General features: G+C 39.2%; 1 long non-coding RNA gene across 1 annotated transcript; it reads left to right on the top strand.

Moving 5' to 3' along the window:
• The first annotated feature begins 200 nt into the window (after positions 1-200).
• Positions 201-2,351, top strand: LOC114460787 (uncharacterized). The gene is made up of 3 exons (XR_003673738.1): positions 201-318; positions 732-788; positions 2,219-2,351. It is a non-coding gene; the product is annotated as an uncharacterized LOC114460787 (long non-coding RNA).
• The last annotated feature ends 14,605 nt before the right edge of the window (positions 2,352-16,956 follow it).

Here is a 16,956-nt window from a genome sequence, read left to right as displayed (position 1 = left end):
TTCCTGTTTTTTAATGGATGCTCTTATTTTAGTGTTTGACCACAAGGTAATTGCTTTGGATCTGTGCGGGGGATATTGCTTTATTACTAAGCACTTTGTGTTACATTTTGTTTGTATGAAAAGTGCTATACAAGTAAAGTCAGATGGATTGATTTTAGTTGTTGACAACTAATTGATTGACTAATCTTTGCAGCTCTTCAAAGAGGCGCTGTCTTGAGCCGCCAACAGACACGGATGAAATGGATTCAAGCGACTCAACTATAATTCTGGATCGGTCCACAGAAGGAACTGGCAGCCCAGGCTCAGACGGTAAAGAAAGTGAGTTTCAACTTTGCATTTACACATTTGTCCTTATGAGGTATTTATATTTTAGATTAACTAATAAACCCACTTTATTGGTCATCATAACAGTACTGACATGACAGAAGTGAAAGGCTTTTAAATTGACATCATCAGAGGATTCTTGTTTACACTATATTTGTACTGTTTTATTTTCAAAGTATTAACATTATTGTAGAAATTAAGTTCTACCAGAAATCTGGTATTAATAAAAAGCTGGTATCATTACTTTCTATATCCTCTCCAGCATATCAAATGTTATGTATTTAAAACCCATATGTCTCATCTGTGGCATTTTTGCTCTTTTTAATTGAATGTAATTAATTTTAGTTCCAAAATTATCCTTAAAGTACATTATCCTATCAGAAGTATTTCTGTGTTATGTGTTGAAGGAAGAAGATCCCAAAGCCTTCCTGAAGAAGCACCCTCTGCCTTCTCCAGTCCTGATGGTGAGTTTGTCCAACTGCCTCATGACTGTGTGTAGTCGGGGTACGTGCATCTGTGTAGGGGTGTAGTTTTGTGCGTACATGCAATTTTATGAGATTGCAATTAGGTCTCATGCATTTATTATACAAAAAATGTTTTTTGTTTTTTTTTGTTTTGTTTTTTTAAATGGCATTTAAATGGTTAAAATTCCAGAAATTAATAGTTGTTTGGTATTTAGGATCAGGGCTGATGTTTAAAGTTGATCTAATATTAATATATGATTTTTATGGTAGTTTTTTGTTATTATAATAATAATAATAATAATAATAATAATAATAATAATAATAATAATAATAATAATAATAATAATAATAATAACAACAAAAAAGAATATACTATTTATGGCATATTATGTTAATTGTTAATTAAAGACATAAAACATTGGCTCTCCCAAAATGTCCTCCATTTAAACAATAATAAAACTGAGTGGATCTTATTTGATGCCTCCAATAAACCTGAAATGGCTTTGCCCAGTCTTGGTCTTAACCTCCAGATGGTGAGGAATCTGGGGGTGAAACTGGGCCGCTGCCTAAAACTGGACAAACAAGTAGATTCTGTTGTAAAAATAAGCTTTTTTTCAGCTTCGGCTGCTGAGCCGCAATGATCTGGAGAAGGCCGTCCATGCCTTCATTAGCTCCAGACTCGATTACTGCAACGCTTTATATGTCGGTATTAATAAAACCTGCACCTCCCGTTTACAGCTGGTACAGAATTCTGCCGCCCGCCTCCTAACTAACACGTAAACATGATCACATCACTCCTGTCCTCATGTCTCTGCACTGACTCCCAGTTCGGTTCAGGATACAGTTTAAGCTACTGTTGTTTGTTTTAGAAGCCCTGAACGGTCTTGCACCACCTTATCAGTCGGAGCTTCTGAAAACCCACCGGCCCAGCAGAGCTTTACGTTCTGCTGGTCAACATTTGTTGGAGGTGCCTCGATCCAGATACAAGCAATGGGGGGTGCCGGTCTTTTTCAGTGGCAGGTCCAACAATGTGGAATAATCTTCCCCAACAGTTACGCTCCATCACTGACCTGCCGCTGTTCAAAGCTAAACTCAAGACCCATTTAATTAAACAGGCTTTTTAGATTTTTAGCACTTTGATGTTTTGGTTTTAAGGTGTTTTTTTATATTCTTTTAATAATTTTGTTGTTACTGTATGGTTTTGGCGTGTTTTTGACTTCGTCCCTTTCTGGTAATTCTTGCTCTGTATAGTTCTGCTTTATCTGTTTTGTGGGTTTTCACAGTTGTAAAGAACATTTATCAACCTGAGCGTTGTTGTAAGGTGCTATATAATTACATTTCTGATGGTTTTTTTTTTTTTTGTCATCCAACAACATGAGATGAACTTTTTTTAAACTGAGGCATTAATTATGCATTTTTGTGTCTTACAGCTAACAAGTCTGCAGATGTTGACAGTCCAGCAAACTTGGTCAGGCACTACAAGACCCTACAAACTTTGTATAAAAGAAAAAATCCAAACCACCAGGATGTCTCTCATCTCTTGGATTTGGAATTTATGGCCAGAAGAGCATTCATTGATTCAAATACCGTTCGTGAGGAGGACAGACCCAAGAAGGTTTTAGAAGCATATCCTTGTTTTAAAGACATTGGACATGTAAGTCATTATTGACTGTGCATGATTAAAACCATGGTATCACACACAATGTTTAAAATACCAATAACCTCTTAAATCATAGGTGATGGAGGAGCTTCAGCGCATTTTGGATAAGGATAATGCCAACTTCATCAATGAATTGAAGGGAAGATGGCATGACTTCTGCCAGAGGGTGCAGTTTTTTGGAGTATGGAAAAAGGTGCTGAAACCCCCAATGGGAATGGACAAAGGTAGGGAATGCTCTCTTGGTGTTATTAGAGAATAGGGTAAAGAGTGGACCTTCAGGCATGTTTATTGTCAAGTACATGAGCTAGTGTTTTGTCGTCCTTTTTCATCTATGGTTGCTATCCGATTATTTGCTGAATGTTTTGTTTTGTTTTTTAAGCATTGTCTGTTGTACACCTTTTTTTTTTTTTTTTTTTTTTTTTTTATCTGATTTTACCTTGTGCACTTTGTCCAAGTGTTAAAGTCATAAATTTTTTCCTGAAAAGCTGAACAGGCTCTTGAGATCCTACGTGTGCTGCCATCACTGCTCCCCTCCACGTCTGCTTCTCCAAAGAGGGTACGAGATGTGAGTGAGGCTCTGGTGCATGTCCTTGAGGTGAGCTGTGTAAAATGTTGCAGGATCATTTTGACTGTAGTAAAAATGATAACTGAAGGTGCTTCCCCAGACAACACCCAATGTAATTCCTATTCACATACTGTATGTTCTAAGCCTTAAAGGTAGGGTCTGGGATTCGCAAAACAGCTGGCAGATTTTGAAAATACACAACCCAAATGGTCCTCCCCTCTTGCCTCCAACGCTGCCCCTGACTCCACCCATTCGATGACCGTTTGATTGACAAATTTACTGTCCAATGCTACTAGGTGGTCTTGGAAATATTAGGCTGGAATTTTTCAAGACCTGTCCATTCCACAGATTATTAACTTGTTTCATTTCCATGTCAGTGCTTCCAACTTAGTGGCTGTAAATGGGTTAGAAATAGGATTTCAAGTGATTTTGCAAAAATGGCCAAAAAAGAGAATCCCAGACCCTACCTTTTTAAGTGTTTTTTAGAAAGATGATTTTCACTGGGTAGATGCCTTTGGTTATGTCACAGTATGAACAAGAACGGATGCATTACATGGTTATTATAAGAGTGAAAAAACCTGCTGCCAAGCAAGAATAGCCTTGCCTTGGTTTTTAGTTCTTTTGGAAGGCTAGATGTGTGTGTAACAGTAAATGCACTGGGGATAGTTTAAAACAGCACTTTAAGGTGGAGCTTCTCAATACTGTAACTTTTGTCTGAATTTTGCTTTGTAAAGTTGTGTTTTGTAAACAACCCTCTACCCTTGGTTCCAAATGACCAAATTGCTTTATCCTAACGGAAGGATATCTGTTATGTGTTACAGGAAGCAGAAGACCCCAATTCCTACTTGAAGAAATGCCCTCTCTCCTGCCCAGTCGTGATTGTCTGTCCCTCCAACTGCCTCCTAGCGGTAGGAGATGTGGCAATAACCACCTTTCCAAAAGACGAGCTTAGCGAGAGTGTTTTATACCTCATGGCCTACTATTATACACTACACCTGACTTATCCAAAGTGTGTAGCCACTCTGCTTTCAGTCATCCAGACAGAGGTCCTCTTAGACAAAATCCATGAGAGATCTCACATCGTCTTACAAGAAGAGCATGACTGAGTGGAAAGCTTTTATTGGCCAATAAATCCAGTGGTCAGAAATGGTGTAGCATAGCACTGCCCCTCTCCCTTCAAAAGGTACTACAGTTCCTGTTCATTGGTATTGATTGTCAGTTGAAAGTTAGTTTAATTTTGGGTACACAACAACATTAGTACATACCGATGTGATGTTATAAATTGTGTGTTATTTGCATAATTTAGTGCAGATTCTGCTTATGTTTTTATTTTAACTTAACAGTTGATATTGAGTTTAAACAGCTAATTGTCTGTTCAGCAGATGCAGTTTAAGTGTAGCAAGTGCTTTGAATGTGCATTTTGTACATGTTTTGAGGGGCACATTGGTCAGATGTTTGGACCTGGCCTTAACTCACTCACATATTTGGCATGTTCTGCTATGTTTTTATATTGCAGTTCCATAGATACTGTGAGCCAAAATGTTGAGGTAAATTAAGCTGTTTCCCTTTTATGCAGTCCTCTGGGACTTGCTGCTGTTTAAATAAACAGTTGGTAAAGTGCATGACTAATTGTCATTTTTTCTGTCTTATAAGAAGAAGTTAATGTCTTGAATCTAGTAGGTGAATGTCTTGAGTCTAGAACAGTATTACTTTTGTAGCGCATACAATAAGGTAAATACACTTAAAATGATGACAGAATGGTCAATTATGTCTTGTTATTGCAAAAGAGCACTGCCTAATATGAGTCAGGAATGATAACTTCAAGACATTTTGTCTCAAAATGCCAGTTTCTAATCTCATTTCAAGTAGGTGGTGGACTTAAATCTAGAACAGTGTAACAATTAAATAAATAAAAATGAGTTAAATATGCTTGTAACAAACAGGGTGAAGATGCTACTTTTGAGGGGAAAATACTCTTTTTGAGCATCACAAGCTTATTATGAGACAAAAAACATCTCAATACTAGTAAATTATAGCTAAAAAGGAGTTTTCCCAGCTAATTTCAAGATCACCATAATCTTCTAAGGCTTAAAGATATTGTCTTATTTCAAGATATCTTACCAAGAGAATTTTCACTTGTTCCATTGGCAGATTTTTTTGCTTATTTCAAGCAAAAATATCTTGTTTTAACTTTTTTTTTGCTTATTTTTAGAATGGCCTTTTTTCCAGTGTTGACAAGGGCAGCCTCTAACAACCCTCACTCTAAGGCACAGTTACTCATTGCGCGGCTCGCGAGCCACATGCGGCTCGTTACGCTATAATTGGCGGCTTGCATGGTAGCTTACAGTTTCACAATGCCCATTTGCCTTTGAATGCATCCTCTCCACTGTTTACCGACAATGCAACAATGGACTTATGCTGCGTTTACACCAAACGCGGTTTCTGCGGCACAAGCGAACAGATTACATGCAAAGTCAATGGTTTAGACGCGCTGGGAGGCGAATTATTCGCCGGTGGGGCGGCGCGGACTGTTTCGCGCGTGGAAAGCGAAGGCTGCTGCAAGCGCGCTCCCGATTTTCGTGATATTCGCCGTTCGCTTGAGTTGAAAATATTGAACTCCAGCAGCTGTTTCGCGTGACGCGCAGGCGCGAAAGCCAATCAGAGTCCTTGTTGGCAATGACGTCAGGCAGGCAACACGGAAACCAGCATTTTCACCCGTTCAACCATTGAGGAGAAGCTAATCGTAGCGGTGTGTGACCACAGGGAGCTGTATGACACGGCCTGTTATTTTAACCAGGACCAGGAAGGATTTGGTGTGGAGGAGAATCAGCGAGGAGGTGGAGCAGCAGGTAAATGTTCTCTCTGTAGTTTTCATCTTTGAAAGTCGGCAGTGAGCGAGGATAGCATTAGCTAATGATAGCATTAGCTAATGATAGCATTAGCTAATGATAGCATTAGCCGCTAACACCAGCTATTTTCAAACGGTGGAAATACCCTGTTGTCATGTCCTTTGTTGACCCCTTTCTTTCACCGCGAGAGACAAGCAGCAACATGGGGCAGGGGGTTGAGGAAGACAGGACTGCAAAGTATGGTCAACCATCAGAAACTGGAGGTTTGTTTATCAGTGCAGACATGTAGAAATATATACCATATTCAGGCCTTTATGCATCACAGGGCTTTTTCTAGTGGGGGATCTAAATCTAGTATAATGATTTAAAATGTATAGTAATGTGTTTCATATATTGTTTGCTGTCACTCAGAGGTAAACAATCAGATGAGTGATGGAGAAGGACAGGGAACAGATAGTGTTCAGGGAGATGATGATGGTGATCACAGGACCCCTGCTGGACCCCCTGCAGTTTGCCTATCGGGCAAACAGGTCTGTCGAGGATGCAGTCAACATTGGACTGAACTACATCCTGCACCACCTCGACTCCCCAGGGACCTACGCTAGGATCCTGTTTGTGGATTTCAGCTCTGCATTCAACACCATCATCCCGGACATCCTTCACCAGAAACTCACCCAGCTCACAGTGCCGGCCTCCACCTGTCAGTGGATCACCAACTTCCTGACTGACAGGAAGCAGCAAGTAAGGCTGGGAAGCATCACATCTGGCACCCGGTCACTCAGCACTGGCGCCCCCCAGGGGTGTGTTCTCTCCCCACTGCTATTCTCCCTCTACACCAATGACTGCACCTCAGGGGACCCCTCTGTGAAACTCCTGAAGTTTGCAGATGACACCACCGTCATCGGTCTCATCAGGGATGGGGACGAGTCTGTCTTCAGACGGGAGGTGGAACAGCTGGCTCTTTGGTGCAGTCAGAACCACCTGGAACTGAACCCGTTCAAGACCGTGGAGATGACAGTGGACTTCAGAAGAAATCCCCCCCCACTCCCCCCCCTTACCATTTTAAATAGGGAATTGGCTACCGTGGACTCCTTCAGGTTCTTGGGATCCACAATCTCACAGGACCTGAAGTGGACCTCCCACATAGACTCAACCAGAAAAAAGGCACAGCAGAGGATGTACTTCCTGCGTCAGCTGAGGAAGTTCAACCTGCCCCAGGAGCTGCTGATCATGTTCTACACCTCCATCATTCAGTCTGTTCTGTGCACCTCCATCACTGTCTGGTTTGGATCTTCAACCAAACTAGACAGACACAGACTACAAAGGATAGTCAGGACTGCAGAAAAGATCATTGGTGTTGATCTGCCCTCCATCCAAGACTTATACCTGTCCAGGGTCAGGAAACGGGCAGGTAGCATCACTGCAGACCCCTCCCACCCTGCACACAATCTGTTTAAACTCCTCCCCTCTGGCAGACGCTACAGATCACTGTACGCCAAAACAACCCGCCATAAAAACAGTTTCTTCCCCCAGGCTGTCACTCTGATCAACACTAAACAGTCAAAGAGTGTCAGTCCTGTTTCTGTGAAAAAACCCTGGAACCAAACATAACAACCTTGGATCAATCTGACACTGAGAATGTTCATGTACATACCTTTAATTTAAATGTTCTACTGCACTACTTATCAATGCTCTACTGCACTATTTTCCTTTTATTATTATTATATTTATTATTATCTTTCTTTTCTATTATTTTCCTTCTTTTATCTTATTTTTTTATTTTTATTTTGTATCTATTTAATTATTTTTTTATACTATTATTATTATTATTATTATTATTATCATCTTGTTATTTGCACATTCTAGTCTAACTACTGTTTATATTTATACTTATGTTTATACTTATTTTCATCTTTTCTAGCTGATTGTTTATTGTTGAAAATTTTTTGTTTTCACTATTGGAGAGAGCACAGTTGACCGAGTCAAATTCCTCGTGTGTACAACATACACTTGGCGAATAAAGATGATTCTGATTCTGATTCTGATTCTGATAGTGCTACAGCAGCATCTCCTGCAGAAACAAGTGCAGCCAAACCATCTGATATGAACATGACAGAAGTTGTTTTGCATTCTGTTATAAATAAAATGTATCTATAAATGCTTGGTATATCAATGATGACAATGTTGATCATTACCTCATTTAATGTTTAATTAAAATATATCTATGATCTTATTTAGGTAACAGTGATTTGATAAGCTATTTATATATATAATGTATTTGTTTATTTTTAAGGAAAAAGAGCAAAGAAGAGGCCCAGCCAAGGAACTCCAAGAGAGGTGGAGCAGCTTATCCTACAAACTACAAATATAACATGAATAAAGTCAAGGGCATGCATGCCAGTATTAAAATAAATCTGGTCTTAAATGAAAATGTATTGGCCGTCTTATTTCTTTTTTGTGGGATGTCCAATTTACATTTGCAAAGGTGACTTAGTATGTTGTCGTAAAAGTGGCTTGCCTTTTGATTTTGCACTGCCAATGTGGCTCTTGTGAAAAAAATAGTGAGGATCACTGCTCTAAGGGAACGTACAATATTAATATCATAGACTGAAACATTTGTTCAGAACGATATTCAGTTACCAAGCATGTATCAGATCAGGTGGACCGCTATCCTCTGGCAAGACAGTATGACGCATCATCTGATGTTGATTATAGAAACTAAAATGTAGATAGAGGCAGATTTACAGACTACACTTTAGATGTATTTGTGGTGTTTTGTCATTTTCAATTTGAGTTTTTTAATAACTTTTCAACTTTTTAAACTATTCAACTTTTTAATTAATTTTAATGAAAATGTAACGTTCCACTGGTCAGCAGTTCTTAAACCCATTTCAACTTTTAAAATGTTCAGCTTTTTTGTTCATTTTTAGTGAATACCTTCAACTTTTCTGTATCTTTAACCGTTTTTGACTCACAGCCCTTCAATGAGTTCCATTTTTAGCTTTGACCAACTTCTAGAGTAGAGGGACAGCTTTACCTTCAACTCTTTGTCAACACATTGTCATAACTTCTAAAATATTCAACCTACAGTCCTAATGTTTTTAAAAGTAGTACTTCTATCTGTCTCGCTGCTCACAATAGCACATTTGAATTTATTATTGTTATAAGTTCTATCACTGCCAATGACATAACCATAATTGTTGCTTCTCATTTCAAGTTTTTCATTCCTGTATATCCAGAAACACACAATGCAAGGAGCATTTATAAAAGGATCTATTACTGTATTACCATGCTACCATTTAAAATGTCTCTGACAGGTCTTCATTTATTTATTTTACCTTGTCTGCACATGTTGTCAAAAGTCAACACTACAAGAAGTACAATCTTTTTAAGACAGCAATGCATGGTTTGTTATTACAATGATATAAATGTTTTTATTTCATTGACAGGTCTTCAGGCTCTGAAGTTGTCCTTATAGCTCTAAACACTGAGGACTACCAGGGCCCAGGAACCTGTCTGCAAAGGAAATCTTTATTAACAGCATTTCAAAGAAAATATTGAAATATTTCATTGATGTATCACTTCTACATTTATTTCCATTGGGTCAATTATATACTTGGTACATTTTAAATTGCATCTTTGATCTGGAAAAATCCAGCATCAATACTCACTTTGCAATTGTACACCCTGTGATTTAAGAAGACCATGGATCATCCTAATCCAGGGGTCTGCAACCTGCGGCTCTGGAGCCTCATGTGGCTCTTTGACTCTTTTGCAATGGCTCTCTGACGATTTAAAAAAAATAAGAAAATTAATTATTTCCTACAGAGGGTACTGGTGATTAATGACATTAACTTCAAATAAAATGATGAAACAATTGGTTAACCTAAAAATGAATAACTCTGCCACCGTCCTACATCAGCTCCTGTAACATCTACAGACCATTAACTTTCCTTCCACCTGTGGCTAACCTTCAGTTTTAAATCTCCGGTAAGATAACTTAAATAACAAAAAAGACTATTCTGGAAAAAAAATACAGACTTTATTTGTGTGGGGAAAGATTTATTTAAATGCTAACATACCGGCTTAATATGCATGCTTGATATGTTGTAAGAAATTAGCATGAGTTGTTATTTTTGTTATTTAAGTTATTTTTGTAGCCCTTCAAATCCATTAACTCATAAAATTATTTGATACTATTTTAATTGTATAGAATTTTATACGCTGTATTGTTTTCATGAGAAGGTTTTTTTTTCGGCTCCGGAAGGACTTTAATCCAGTCGAGATTAGGCAAAATGGCTCCTTTAAGAGTAAAGGTTGCAGACCCCTGTCCTAATCCTTGCTCTGGGACACACTGTGTGTCTGAGCTCTAATCTGTCCGTTTGCGTGAGCTGAACACAGGTCTGCCCATAGCAGGGGCTAACTTTGGCTGTGGCTGCTAATTAGGGCTGAATGCCTAATATGTGAATCAGAGTCATGATGTAGCTTTTGTCCCCCTTAAAACTTGTGTACAAAGCTGACCGACAACATGACGGCATCGTATTTTACACTTACCTCCTCAAGATTGCACCACACAGCTTCGTCCATGTCTGCATTTGTCAGCGCAGATATTTCTCCAAGACTTTCCATGACATCTTCCACCAACCTTAAAATATAGTCCATTGGAGAATTTTCCTCCACATACCGAGATATTGCAAATAACTGTCGTTGAACGCCTCTTCTCAATTCATCCACGTCTCCCATTTTTAACTTTCCCTCCAAGAGAAGAGGAATCATGTGATCAGGTATCGACTAGTCAGCCTGGGCAGAATGACCATTGATTTGACCTTTGCTTTTACCGACAGCTTGAGTCATGAAGTAAAAGCAATGTCAAAACACAAACGGAAAAGACAAAGACAAAACAGAAAAAGCACAAAATGGAAAACAAATATACTACTTTTGTATATTTTTTTCATTTTTGATTCTCATTATATTTCCACATTTTTATTATTGATTGTTTTTATATTTCCAAATTTGTAATATTGGTTCTCCTTATATTTCCGGGCCGATCCACAAACGTACTTTGCTCAATCCACAATCACAGTTGAGGATTTACACATGATAATTAATGACAAATACACACATAAATGAGAAAACACGTGTGTAAATTGTTGATGTATTTGTGGATCTGAAAAACATGTGAAAATCTAAGAAGTACATGTCAAAATTGTAAATATATTTGTGGATTTGAAAAACACATGTAAAAATTGTGAATCTATTTGTGAATGTTTTTGAGACAAATCTCTCCCCATAGTCATCAGTCTGACTGGATGGTCTCAGAAGCCTTTTGGTGAGGTTTTCATAAATAAATGTGTCTAGTTGTATTTTAACACTGCTGGGACTTCACAGGTGTAACTATGACTACTGTATGTTCCCTATAGGAGACCTCATGTGGAACATGTATACATACACACTGTGTTTAATGAATAGAGAACACACAGTAAAGTGTGTGTAGAACACGCTGCATGTGGAACATACATTCTATGTAGAAATGAGTGAATAATGTACTGTGTGCTGATAGAATGACTGCATGTATCATCTAAAGTTTGTTTTTTCTATCAATAAATGATGAGCTGCATTACAAAGGGAAACTTACCTCTAGCATAGTAACCGTTGCCATGGTAACGTCTTTCCCCTTCACACACACCATTCTGGCATCTGAAAGCTGGATTAAAGAAGAGTTGGTGTAAATAGTAGATTATGATGGTCAGTCATTTACCAGGTGATCTCATCAATTTATGTTCAAACTACAAAGAAACAAGGCATTTAGTAAGTTAACATGTGAATATAACAGAAACAGAAGCCATCTTTGAGGGAGGGTTGAGGAGCAGCCTCCCACTTTGAATGAGGCTGTCCTCAACCTCAATCCCTGCTGTTTTAAACAGCATTGTCTGCCTTCCAATCATCAGTCTGTAGCGGGGGGGGGGGTTACCCTCAAGGGTATATTTCTTGAAAATAAATGTTTTATTCCAATTTTTTTTTTTTTTTTTTTTTCTCGTCAAAAACTTGTTTTTGAAACAGTCCTGGCATCGGTTACTATGGCAACCAGGTTGTTCTTTATTGTCCGTGGGACAATTTTGTCTTCTACCACTCCCCAAGTTATAACCCTCTCTAGCTCCTCCCCAAAGAGGACTTTAAGGTTGATGGGTGGAGTCATGTTGTAAGGGTGGGAGGATCCCTCATTGATTAGTGGGTGGAGCTGAAGAGCCGTACTGAAAAGACAGTATTATATTTAAATATGTATATATATATATATATATATATATTTTTTTTTTTTGCATTTGAACACTTTTTTATTTGATTGAAAATGTTTATTTTTGATTGAAATGATTTTTATTTTTATTTTTGATAAGTTGTTGTTTTTTTTTTTTTTTAATTGAATAATAAAGACATCAACCTGTCCAAGGACTAGAAATGAAAATGATCCATGAAACGTTTATGAATGTGTGTTTTTCCTTTTATAAAAATAAATAAATATGATCATTGAAATAACAAACATTTAAAGCATGATTTAAAATGTGTGTGTGTGTGTGTGTTCATTGGCCTTTTGACCAACTGAGAAGGTTCAAACACACACACTGTGACACTGCACATGAACACGTAACTGGTACCAGTCACATTGTGAACGACTTTAACAAAGATTTAGAAAAGTTTAAAAAACACTTTTGTTTAAATTGTAAAAATGACTTAGAAAGTTGATTTCATCACTACTGTCAAGTTTGTATGTGTGTTTGTATCACCACTGCCCAACTTGAAGGGCCAGAGAGGAAGACAGAGGACGCTGAGAACAACTCTGCTTGGTTGACAGTTTATTTGAACTGTTCCTTGGTTAAGCAAGTTTAAGCAGGTTGTTAACCTGGACAAAGGAAGAAGAGGGAAAGTTAGAATCAAAGCATCAACAATTTTCTCATGCTGGGATGTTATATTTGCAATTAAATTAAAGAATCTAAGTCTACCAGCACTGTTATTTTTAGTTAACTTGACCCATTTTCCTGATTTAAAGTAAATGTTTTTGTAATATTAAACAGTATGCTCACCTAATAAAGCAATACACAACTAAAAATCAAACCTAAAATGTGCTTAATTTATAAATAGTTAATATAAATCCTTAGTTTGAAATTTACTTGATCTATGAAACATTCGAATTCTCAATTACATTGTCTCAAATTGCATTGCATTTATTTATTTTATCAATTAATTAATTATTAATTTATTAATTATTCACTTTAAACAAACTATAATAATTTTCAACTTATGACATCACCTGGAACTTTTCTTTATCTTTAACTAAAGGCTTACTTTTAATCATTTTTACTTTAGTTATTTAACCACATAGTCCTTTTATTAACTTAAACACAACTCAAATCAAATTATTCTATTAAGAAAGGATGACGTCTCACTGATTTGACCATCCTATCTGCTGCGCAGTTTAGTGCATTGCGCACGCGCACCTCCCACACGCGCTGACCTGTCTGTCAAACAAATACCTTCCCCGCATTTTATCCATAACGCACATTAACCAATGATTAACATACCGGTGGCGTCTCTGCTCCTCTCTCATTCACTGCACTCCCGTGTCAGCTGGATGGCTCCGCTCGCGCTGTGCGCTCTGCTGCTCTGAGGCGATGTCCCCTGTTCATTACGCAGCGTCTCCAGCTGATCCAACCCGACCTGATGGTGCACAGCCCTTTTAAGGCCCTGCCCCACGCAACTAGACAGCCCAGCATAATAAAATTATTTACTTTATAAAAGAGATGAGAAGCAAAAGGCGGAAATAAGAAAGTAAATATTTTTTTATTCTTTTCTGGATGGTTTGGACTTAACACCTCCCACTTGACCGGCTGGGTTTTTAACCTAAGGCGGTCATAAGTCTTTCAAGTTCCCTCTTGTTCTTCTATTGGTAGTATCACAACAAGACGTCTCACATCCCTGTGGAGAATTGTGTTTGGGATTTTGGGATTGCATGTTCCTTTCCTATGTTCTTTCTGCTTTCCCTCAATTTTAATGATCGGCACCGTATAATTGGGGAAGGTCCGTACATGGACGTCTCTGACAACACCCTTTTCATCTGTGTTGACTTTTACAACTCTCGCCAATTTATACTGCCCCCTTAGCGCATTTTGGTCTGCAAGCCAAACAATGTCACCAATAGCAACATTCCGTTTTCTGGTGTGCCACTTATTTCTGACGAAAAGGTTTGGACCCGCGAATTGACACCAATTCTTCCAAAACTTGCTGACCTCAGATTGAATAATTTGGATTCTTTTATATGGATACCCATCAAATTGGAAGTTGCCGGGATCACCGCGGGGACTAGCTCGTCCCAACAAGAGAGAGTTTGGGCTGATGTACTCTACACAATCTTCTCGGCTTTGTACCCTAGCATCTATCGGCCTCTGGTTTGCTAGATTTGCTGCCATAAAAAGGAATGTCTGGAATTCCCCCCATGTCAATTCTCCTCTTCCTCCAAGATTGTTGAGGGCTTTCTTCACCACCTTAACAGCTGCCTCTGCTGATCCATTTCTGTGGGGTGAATCTGCTGGGTGAATTTCCCAAGACCATTCTGTTCCATTTTTGGAGGCTTCTTCCTCAATCTTTGATTTATCAAGTTTTTCTAGAAAGGCATAGAGTTCGATGAGGGCAGGTTTTGCACCTACAAAGTTTGTACCAGGGTCTGACCACAATCTCTGGGGATGTCCTCTCAGCGCAGTGAATCTCTTATAGGCTAGCAGAAAAGCTTCAGATGATTGGTTACTGACAAGATCTGTATGAATGGCCCGAGAAGCCATGCAGCTGAAAACTACTCCCCAGACCTTGAGTTTTACCCTTTTTTTGACTTCATCTCTTACTTCATAAGGGCCAAAGAGATCAAGACATGTATACTGAAATGGGTTTGCAGGATTTGTCCGTTCAGGTGGGAGGTCACTCATGACTTGTTGGCAGTATTTTGCCCTCATCTTTCTGCAGACACAACATGAGTTTACTACATGTTTAGCTAGTCTTCTCCCTTTAATCACCCAGGCTTTTTTCCTCATTCTCAGTAGTGTTCCTGCAATTCCCTCATGATTGGCGTTGTGAGCTTCCCAGGCCAACAATGTTGAGACCCAAGCCTCATGTGATAAAATTGGGACGCAGGTTTTATCTTCACTAAACCATTGTACTCTCCCTCCACACATCAAGAGTCCAGTATCCTTATCTTTATATACAACCAACCTGTTTAAGGTTGTAGCTGGGAAAATTACATTTTCCTGAGCTGCAAGGAAAAGATCTCTCATCACATCTTCACGTTCTCCCGTAGTAAGCACAACTTTTTTGGCACTTTCTTTGAGCGTTTTGGCCTCCCACTTTGGCTGAGCACTACCTTGTTTTGTTTTCATTGCTTGCCATTTTTTTTGCGGCACGCCAAACAAGACCAACCACCTTGACCAATCTTGCCAGGCTACTGAATTTCCTTACATCTACAAGGTTCGGAATTGCATGACCAGCGGGCTGCCGTCTGGTTAGGAGATAATATTTCTCTGTTTTTGCAGAAATGTTTTCGGGATACATTTGCTCCGAAGCCTTTGGGAACACCTTTACATTCTCACTCGTCAATGTGGCAGAAAATGTTTTTCTCTGGAGCTTGTTTACCTCTTCCCTGGCTTGTGCTGCAACCTCCCGAGCCGATTTTATGGGCCACTCCTCCACCGGTACTTTAAGGAATTCTGGCCCATTTTGCCAAGTGGAGTGATCTTTTAATTCATCGAGGATGCTGCCCCTCGTGATGATGTCTGCAATGTTGTATTTGCCAGGAATCCACCACCAATCTTCTACTGGGCAAATTCTTTGGATTTCACCCACCCTGTTGGCAAAGAAAGTTTGGTACCCATAGCTTTCCCTTTGAATTGCCCCCAGGATGGTTTGGCTGTCAACTAAATGGAACCATCTGCTTATCTTCATCCGACTTTGTTTCTCCACATACTTTCTTAGCCTGGCTGCGAAGACTGCTCCACACATTTCGGCTTTGACAGCATCTCCTTTTTGATTGAGGGGTGTCAGCTTGGCCTTTGATTCTACCAATCGCACCTTAACACCTGTCTTTGTGTTCCATCTTAGATAAATCACAGCTCCATATGTCTTATCGCTCCCATCTGAGAATGTGACTCCAAAAGGCTCCCCTTCCCAGTCATTTGGCGTGATACACCTGTGGAACATTATCTGTTCAAGCTGCACGTACTCTTCGAATAGTTGTATAGCTTCTTCTCTTAAGCCTGCTGAAAGAGCCTTGTCCCATGTTTCACAGTTTAGTTTTCCTGCGCCTGCTTCTTGAAAAGCTTTTCTGACGAGAATTGCACCCTTTTGTTTGATAGGTGTAACGAAGCCAATGGGGTCGTACAGTCCAGCAATTTGGCTCAAAAGCTGCCTCCTTGTCAGTGGGTTTGGTGTCTGGTTCCTGATTTCTTCTTGAAGAAGATTTTTCCCCGTTCTCATTTTCTTTTTCCTTTTGGAAAAGTTAATTGTTGACATTATGTACAATCTGTCAAGTTCAACATGGTAACCTATTCCCAGAGCTTTGTTATCTTCGTCCCTCATTTGGTTTGGGAGGATGTATCTTTGACTTTCATCTCTCTTTTCTGCAGCTCCCTGGGTCTCTATGTTCATTTGTCGCCTCCCACTTTGCCTTGATTGTAGCCAGGGTTTGAGAAAGAACCCTCCAGCCCTCAGTATTTCTTCAACTCCTTCTATGATTTTACTCAGTTCTTCTTGGCTGTTGTGGGAGGTTAAAATATCATCAACGTAGCTGTCCTCCTCAAGGACTCTGCGTTCCACCACCATGTGACCAAATGCGGGTAGTCTTGCCGTTTCCCGCATGGCTAACTGAGCAATAGAGCCAGCTGGACGGTCCCCCATGTTGACTCTTGTGATAGCATATTCTTGAACGGGTTCCTCCTCACTGTCTCTCCAGAGGAATCTATGAAGGTGCATTTCACGCTCTTCCAACCACACAGAGTTATACATTTTCTTAATATCTCCTAATGCAGCATACACACCTTTTCGGAATCTTAAAAGGACAGC

This window comes from Gouania willdenowi, unplaced genomic scaffold (assembly GCF_900634775.1).
Source record: "Gouania willdenowi unplaced genomic scaffold, fGouWil2.1 scaffold_63_arrow_ctg1, whole genome shotgun sequence".
NCBI classification, from domain to species: Eukaryota; Metazoa; Chordata; class Actinopteri; order Blenniiformes; family Gobiesocidae; genus Gouania; species Gouania willdenowi.
The sequence above is the reverse complement of the archived record's forward strand: the minus strand, read 5'-3'. Positions and strand labels throughout refer to the sequence as shown.